The sequence below is a fragment of the Pelobates fuscus genome, chromosome 10, assembly GCF_036172605.1.
Source record: "Pelobates fuscus isolate aPelFus1 chromosome 10, aPelFus1.pri, whole genome shotgun sequence".
Taxonomy (NCBI): Eukaryota; Metazoa; Chordata; class Amphibia; order Anura; family Pelobatidae; genus Pelobates; species Pelobates fuscus.
The window spans coordinates 40,048,914-40,058,785 of NC_086326.1; the positions used below are offsets into that span (position 1 = coordinate 40,048,914).

Consider the following 9,872-nt stretch of genomic DNA (forward strand, 5'->3'; position numbering starts at 1 on the left):
TCATAACCCACATACTGAGTAACACCCCCAAACCAAGCTCATAACCCACATACTGAGTAACACCCCCAAACCAAGCTCATAACCCACATCCTAAGTAACACCCCCAAACCAAGCACATAACCCGCATACTGAGTAAAACCCCCAAACCAAACTCATAACCCACATACTGAGTAACACCCCAAACCAAGCTCATAACCCACATACTGAGTAACACCCCCAAACCAAGCACATAACCCACATACTGAGTAACACCCCCAAACCAAGCACATAACCCACATACTGAGTAACACCCCCTAATCCAAGCATATAACCCACATACTGGGTAACACCCCCAAACCAAACTCATAACCCACATACTGAGTAACACCCCCTAATCCAAGCACATAACCCGCATACTGAGTAACACCCCCAAACCAAACTCAACCCACATACTGAGTAACACCTCCAAACCAAGCACATAACCCGCATACTGAGTAACACCCCCAACCCAAGCACATAACCCACATACTGAGTAACACCCCCAAATAAAGCACATAAACCACATACCGAGTAACACCCCCTAATCCAAGCACATAACCCACATACTGGGTAACACCCCCAAACCAAACTCATAACCCACATACTGAGTAACACCCCCAACCCAAGCACATAACCCACATACTGAGTAACACCCCCAAACCAAGCTCATAACCCACATACTGAGTAACACCCCCAAACCAAGCACATAACCCACATACTGAGTAACATCCCCAAACCAAGCTCATAACCAACATACTGAGTAACACCCCCAAACCAAGCTCATAACCCACATACTGAGTAACACCCCCAAACCAAGCTCATAACCCACATACTGAGTAACACCCCCAAACCAAGCTCATAACCCACATGCTGAGTAACACCCCCAAACCAAGCTCATAACCCACATACTGAGTAACACCCCCAAACCAAGCTCATAACCCACATCCTAAGTAACACCCCCAAACCAAGCACATAACCCGCATACTGAGTAAAACCCCCAAACCAAACTCATAACCCACATACTGAGTAACACCCCCAAACCAAGCTCATAACCCACATACTGTGTAACACCCCCAAACCAAGCTCATAACCCACATCCTATGTAACACCCCCAAACCAAGCACATAACCCGCATACTGAGTAACACCCCCAAACCAAACTCATAACCCACATACTGAGTAACACCCCAAACCAAGCACATAACCCACATACTGAGTAACACCCCTAATCCAAGCACATAACCCACATACTGAGTAACACCCCCAAACCAAGCACATAACCCACATACTGAGTAACACCCCCAAACCAAACTCATAACCCACATACTGAGTAACACCCCCAAACCAAACTCATAACCCACATACTGAGTAACACCCCCAAATAAAGCACATAACCCACATACTGAGTAACACCCCTAAACCAAGCACATAACCCACATACTGAGTAACACCCCCAAACCAAACTCATAACCCACATACTGAGTAACACCCCCAAACCAAGCACATAACCCGCATACTGAGTAACACCCCCAAATAAAGCACATAACCCACATACTGAGTAACACCCCCCAAACCAAACTCATAACCCACATACTGAGTAACACCCCCAAACCAAGCACATAACCCACATACTGAGTAACACCCCCAAACCAAGCACATAACCCGCATACTGAGTAACACCCCCAAACCAAACTCATAACCCACATACTGAGTAACACCCCCAAACCAAGCACATAACCCACATACTGAGTAACACCCCCAAACCAAGCACATAACCCACATACTGAGTAACACCCCCTAATCCAAGCATATAACCCACATACTGGGTAACACCCCCAAACCAAACTCAACCCACATACTGAGTAACACCTCCAAACCAAGCACATAACCCACATACTGAGTAACACCCCCAACCCAAGCACATAACCCACATACTGAGTAACACCCCCAAATAAAGCACATAAACCACATACTGAGTAACACCCCCTAATCCAAGCACATAACCCACATACTGGGTAACACCCCCAAACCAAACTCATAACCCACATACTGAGTAACACCCCCAACCCAAGCACATAACCCACATACTGAGTAACACCCCCAAACCAAGCTCATAACCCACATACTGAGTAACACCCCCAAACCAAGCACATAACCCACATACTGAGTAACATCCCCAAACCAAGCTCATAACCAACATACTGAGTAACACCCCCAAACCAAGCTCATAACCCACATACTGAGTAACACCCCCAAACCAAGCACATAACCCACATACTGAGTAACACCCCCAAACCAAACTCATAACCCACATACTGAGTAACACCCCCAAACCAAACTCATAACCCACATACTGAGTAACACCCCCAAATAAAGCACATAACCCACACACTGAGTAACACCCCCAAACCAAGCACATAACCCACATACTGAGTAACACCCCCAAACCAAACTCATAACCCACATACTGAGTAACACCCCCAAACCAAACTCATAACCCACATACTGAGTAACACCCCCAAATAAAGCACATAACCCACACACTGAGTAACACCCCTAAACCAAGCACATAACCCACATACTGAGTAACACCCCCAAACCAAACTCATAACCCACATACTGAGTAACACCCCCAAACCAAGCACATAACCCGCATACTGAGTAACACCCCCAAATAAAGCACATAACCCACATACTGACTTAACACCCCCAAACCAAGCACATAACCCACATACTGAGTAACACCCCCAAACCAAGCACATAACCCACATACTGAGTAACACCCCAAAATAAAGCATATAACTAAGTACTGTAACACTGCAAATTAGCTCATATTAAATATACTGGGAAGCATTTCAAAGTATAACTCATTTTTTTAAAACTATAGTTAGCACCCAAAAGCACATAAGGTAATCACCTCCAAAGCTTTACAACATACTGAGAGAATTTCCTAAAACATACGATACAAGCAACATACTGAACAGATCCCCTAAAACATACCATATAAAGAAAATACTGAGCACCCCTCAAAATCCATAACCCATAGTACCCCAAAACATGCCACAAGTACTGAGTAATACACCATAGCACATAACCCACATACACAGCAGCATCTCAAAAACACTGGCCGCTGGATGATGTATGCATTGAGCACCACAAAACACAGAAAACAGTATTTAGTATAATTATTGAGCAGCCCCCCAAGACATCATAATCCCAAAATATAGCTTGCGCAGCCCACCACTTATATCACATGACCTGCATCATGAGCAGCACATTATAAATACTGAGCAGCAACCATAACCACAACACAATAACCCACATACTGAACACAATCCCAAAATATAGTTCATAATAACCCACGCCTGAACTGCATGTCTATGCACATCACTCACAAGTGAAGCTGCACCCCAAAATATAACACATAACCCTTATACTAACTTGCACCCCTAAGCATAGCGCATTCCTCACTAATTGTTTTTGTATTTTATTGTACCCTATTGTATCAATGCAATGTTTTGTGGACCCAGGACATACTTGAAAACGAGAGAAATCTCTATGTATCTTTCCTGGTAAAATACGTTATAAATAAATAAATAATGTAGCTGCACCCCAAAATATAACACATAACTATCACTCCATACTGAACAGCACCCAAAACATGTCATGTAACTCATACTAAACAGCACTCCAAAAAGTATCACATAACCCACATTTTGAGTAGCACCCCAAAATATAGCTCATGTACTGAAATCCAAAAATGGTATGCATACCACATACTCAGCACCTCTAAAAAAAATAAGCAGCACCCCAAAATAAACAAACAAATCACTTACTGAGCATACGAAATATCACATTCCCCTATTGAACAAAAACACAAAACACTGCACATTAAATACACACAGATGTGCTTCTCAAAAAATAGCATATATGGAGCATCACCCAAAATCTTCACTGTAATAATCCATATAATGTGCAACACCCCAAATCATGGCACATAATCCACTGAATTGCAACCCAAAACATAAGATAAAACACATACCAAGCAGCACCCCAAAATCATAGCATGTAAACTGCATCCTGAGAAGCACCCCCAAAAAAAGCACATTACCCACCTACTGAGCAACACTCCAAAACATAGCCTGTAACCCACATACTGAGCAGCACCCCAAAACAATGCATGCAATTCACATACTGAGCACCACCCCTAAATCATAGTATCTAACCTACATCCTGAGCAGCATCCCAAAACATAGCACCTAGCAAAAGATAAGCCACATGTTGACAAGCACCCCAAAACAGTGCATACAATTAACATTTGGAGCAGTACCCCTAAAGCATAGAATGTTACCCCCATACTGAGCAACACCCTAAAACATAACATATAACCCACGTACTAAGCAGCCCCCAGAATATCGCAAATAATTCACATACTTAGCAGCACCCCAAAACACTAACATACTGAGCAACATCTCCAATCAGTTCATACATTTGAAAAACTGTGCAGCCCCCCCTTAAAATGTAAAAACAGCACATAATGCACATATTAAGCAACACCCCAACATAGCACATAAACAACATGTTGAGCAGCACCCAAAACCATAGCATAAAACCCACATACTGAATAGCACCCTAAAACTAGCATAAACACAACACAGCGAGCAGCACCCCAGACGGCTGTACAAAATTCACATACTAAGCTGTACCCTAAAATAAGATGTCACAGACACCATATACAAAGCGATAATATGCATGTGTACCCCACACTTCTTGCACTCTAAAACATATTGTGTAACCCGCATTCTTAGCACCCTAAAACACATCATGTAACCTAGATTCTGAGCAGCATTCTCAAATTCATAATTCACATAAACGCACACAAAAAAAGTGTAAATGTGTGTGTTTTTATATATATATATATATATACATACATATATATATATATATATATATATATATATATATATATATATATATATATATATATATATATATATATATATATATATATATATATATATATACACACACACATACTGGGTGCTATATGAAGTTCCCCTTATCCATTATGTGTCCTGATGATTGTGACCCAAAATATGGGGGTGCATAGTAATAAAGGTTATAGAGAGTTTACATGAATTGCAAGCTCTGTGGGTAAGGCCTTTTTATATTTACACTGTACCAGTTATAGCCTGATACACAGATGTGTGTGTTCTTGGACTTCTGCTTAAGTGTCACATACATGGTGAGTGCAAGCTCTTGTGAGTACAGTGAGTATATTGGAATCTTTGCTCTTCACACTTTCTCCCCCTCCCCCCCTCCCATGCCTGTACTGCGCAGCTGTGTATGTTGGTGCCAGACAGATAACTGAGCTGGGGGTGTGTGCTCCGAGATCCCACAGGAGGGGGTGTGTGCATGTGTATATCTTTGTATGTCTGTGTGTGCTTAATGTCCTGTGTGTAGTGTGTGTGTGTATGTGTGTGGTGCTGCTGGCTGTGAGCTGCAGCGTGCTGTGTCTCCCTGTGCACATACGTGTGCCTTTACATGTCTATTCCCGGCTCCACTCTGGAGTGTGTAGAATGATCCAGAAACCCTGTCACCCACCTAACAAAGGATCCTGGAAATGTGGTGCTTGACCTCTTCTCTCTTTTTATATTTGTAACATTACAGACTCAGCCGGTGATGCTCGTTGTCCAGGGCCAAGTGGCAGATCGGCGCCGGAGCCGCAGCAGAGCATTGTGGTGAGGGTTCCTGCGCTGCTGGCTCAGGCCAGGAGAGAGAGGGCGAGGGACCAGCCACCAAGCTGAAGAGACGGAAAAAGCTTTCTTTTTTTTTTTTTCCTTTTCTTTTTTTTTTTTAATCCGCTGTGCAGTGAAAATCCCACAAAAGACGTTTTTTTTTTTTTTTTTTACCTCCTCTCACCCCCCCCTCCCACCCTCTCCTGCTCCCTCCCGCCTTCCCCTCCTGCTAGTTCCTCCCTCTCTGGTCACCTCCCTCCCTTTCTGTGCATGTGTCTGTCTTGATGTAGCTGCTGAGCCCCTGTCTCCCTCCCTGTCATCCTCTTTCCGTTCTCTGTAAGAGCGCAGAGGGAGGAGAGATGGAGCAGACGCTGTTAGAGGGGGTTCGACAGACAGACAGACTCCTGCTTCGCTGTATTTCGCAGCAATATTTTCAGTATTGCAGATCCTTTCTCTTTATTTCTCTCCTCCTTTCAGAGGCAGAGCTGGTGAGGGGGAGAAAGACATGAGGGAGGGGAAAAGACAGAGTGACTGAGGTGTCTCCTTTATGATCTCTCCCCTCCTCTCAGCCTCTCTCCTTCACTCCTCCCTTTTCTGTTCTTAGCTTTCTATTTTCCCCTGCCTTTCGCTCTCTGCCTCTCCGCTCTCTCCCATTTTCTCAATCTATCTAGCTCTTCATCTCCTCTCTCCGTCTACTTCACTTTAACTCTGTATTTACCCTCAATCTCCCCTCTGTTTCTGTAATTTCAAGCACAAACAGAAACCCGGAGTGTTGGTTTCCATCGGCAGGATCAGCATTCGTGTTTATATCTGTAAGATCTGTAAGAAAAACTACCACAACCAGAGGACATAGTCTAAAATTAGAGGGACAAAGGTTTAAAAATAATATCAGGAAGTATTACTTTACTGAGAGGGTAGTGGATGCATGGAATAGCCTTCCAGCTAAAGTGGTAGAGGTTAACACAGTAAAGGAGTTTAAGCATGCGTGGGATAGGCATAAGGCTATCCTAACTATAAGATAACGCCAGGGACTAATGAAAGTATTTAGAAAACTGGGCAGACTAGATGGGACGAATGGTTCTTATCTGCCGTCACATTCTATGTTTCTATGTAATAGTGTGTTTGTTACATGTTTGTGTATGTTGTAGTCTGTATGCATTTATATCCATATGCGTGTGTTTTCATGTTTGTACATCTGTAAGTTCTTGGCATCTGTGAATGTTTGTATACCTTGACGAATCTGTCTGTATTTATCTAATTGTACAGCGCTGCTGAATATGTTGGCGCTTTAAAAATGCCAGTAATAAATAAATAAAAATAAAAACACTTGTATGTGTTTTGCATAACTGAGTATTTCTATACTGGTATATCTGTGTTTGCTTTTGCATTCATATATTTGTATTTGTTTGTCTGCATGTGTTCTTCTGTGGTTGTATGCCTCTGTTTGTTTACATACTGGTATGTCGATTTGTGAATGTGTTTGTCTTGATCAATTTGTTTGTGCGTGCCTTTTCATGTATTATTATTGGTTTCTATCTAAATATTTAACAAACATTATTCTTTATTAAAAACTATTAATTAAGGTGAAGTTGGTTTCGATTTCTTCCCCCTGAAAGTATAACGTAAAGCGGATCTATCACGTCTCAGTTTAGACGGCTGAGTCCATAGTACTGTACTGTTTTATGGACCAGTGGCTCTTTATATCATTTTCCCCATTGGTTGGAAAATTCCATTATATTTGTCAGGCCCTCCTAAGAAAAAACAACTTTATTGCAACAGCCCTTCCTCAATGCAGTGGAGACCCCTACATACTGGGAAACGTATAGGTCAGGGCTGCACAAAAGGTAGATCCCCAGATGTTTTAAAACTACAGCTTCCATGATGCTTTGACATCCTAAAGCCATTCTAAAGTCATGCAAAGCATTGTGGGAGTTGTAGTTTCACATCTTGGGATATACCTTTTGGGCAGCCCTGGTCTAGGTGATGGAGTTCTGCAGACGTTTTGTTTAGTATACATTGTTACTATTGAAGGATCTGTTGGCACCCTGGTATCATTTACATAATTTGGGTGCTGTATGTTATATATATCATAAGGCAAGTTTTAAAAAACAAACTTTATGCTAGGACACAGTATCTCTGACATGTTGAGTTCCATCGATTCCAGAAAGTACTATGTAATATATTGTGTATACCACCAGAAAGTACTATGTAATATATTGTGTATACCACCAGAAAGTACTATGTAATATATTGTGTATACCACCAGAAAGTACTATGTAATATATTGTGTATACCACCAGAAAGTACTATGTAAATGTAATATATTGTGTATACCGCCAGAAAGTACTATGTAATATATTGTGTAAACCACCAGAAAGTACTATGTAATATATTGTGTATACCACCAGAAAGTACTATGTAATATATTGTGTATACCACCAGAAAGTACTATGTAATATATTGTGTATACCACCAGAAAGTACTATGTAATATATTGTGTATACCACCAGAAAGTACTATGTAATATATTGTGTATACCACCAGAAAGTACTATGTAATATATTGTGTATACCACCAGAAAGTACTATGTAATATATTGTGTATACCACCAGAAAGTACTATGTAATATATTGTGTATACCGCCAGAAAGTACTATGTAATATATTGTGTATACCACCAGAAAGTACTATGCAATATATTGTGTATACCACCAGAAAGTACTATGTAATATATTGTGTAAACCACCAGAAAGTACTATTTAATATATTGTGTATACCCCCAGAAAGTACTATGTAATATATTGTGTAAACCACCAGAAAGTACTATGTAATATATTGTGTAAACCACCAGAAAGTACTATGTAATATATTGTGTATACCGCCAGAAAGTACTATGTAATATATTGTGTATACCGCCAGAAAGTACTATGTAATATATTGTGTAAACCACCAGAAAGTACTATGTAATATATTGTGTATACCACCAGAAAGTACTATGTAATATATTGTGTATACCACCAGAAGTTTATTTGTAATATTATGTGTATACCTTCCAGAAGATACTATGTAATATAATGTGTATACCACCAGGACTTATTATTATTATTATTATTATTATTATTGCTAAGAAAACTTACAGAAACTATAGGTTGAAGAAGACCCTGCTCAAACAAGCTTACAGTCTATAGGAGTTGGGTTATAAAACAAATTAGACAGGAAATAGCAATCAAATAAGGTGGGAGTGAAGCAGAGCTGGAGGAGAGAGTAGAGTGCTGCTCTTTAGGAGAGAGCAAGAGACATGTATGTGAGGTAGAGGTTAGTCTGGGAGACCATAAGGTTTCCTACAGAGATGGGGTTTAAAGGCACTTCTTAAACGATTGAAGACTAGGGGGGAGTCTGTTGGCGAAAGGCAGGCTATTCCATAGGAAGGGAGCTGCCCGCGAGAAGTCCTGCAAGCGTGAGTTGGCCTTACGGGTGCGAGCAGCGGACAGGAGAAGGTCATGGGCAGAGCGGAGAGACAGAGAAGGGGCATACCTATGGATCGGTGAAGAGATATAAGAGGGGCTAGAATTGTTCAATGCTTTAAATGTATGGGTTAGCACTTTGAATTGACTCCTATAGGATACAGGAAGCCAATGTAAGGACTGACAGAGGAGTGTGGTGCGAGAGGACCGACTAGAGAGGAAAATCAGTCTGGCGGCAACATTCATTAAAGGCTGTAGCAGGGCAATACGGCTTCTGGGAAGACCAATTAGGAGAGGGTTACAATAATCCATGCAGGAAATTACTAAAGCATGGACCAGCTCCTAGTAGCATCTTGTGTAAGAAAGGTGCGGGTGTGGACTATGTTTTTAAGGAATCTACAGGACTTGGTAACATGCTGGATGTGAGGCTCAAAGTTGAGGCCAGAATTAAGTATTACACCAAGACAGCGCGCTTGCAAGGATGGACTGATGTGGATACCACTAACTTGAAGGGAGAGTGAAATAGGAGAGGCAATATAAAGAGAAAATAGAAGGGGACCAAGGACAGAGCCTTGGGGGACTCCAACCGAGACAGGACGAGGGGAGGAGGTATCATTAGAAAAGTAGACACTGAATGAGCGTCGGTAAAGATGA

The 9,872-nt window shown here is 41.5% G+C and overlaps 1 long non-coding RNA gene across 1 annotated transcript in view; it reads right to left on the reverse strand.

Annotated features, from left to right (window-relative positions):
• The window catches only part of LOC134575795 (uncharacterized), a 42,336-nt gene extending 36,420 nt beyond the window's left edge, over nucleotides 1–5,916 (reverse strand). The window contains exon 1 of the long non-coding RNA XR_010085750.1: nucleotides 5,622–5,916. This is a non-coding gene — a long non-coding RNA (uncharacterized LOC134575795). The remainder of the gene's footprint in view (nucleotides 1–5,621) is intronic.
• Nucleotides 5,917–9,872: the final 3,956 nt, after the last annotated feature.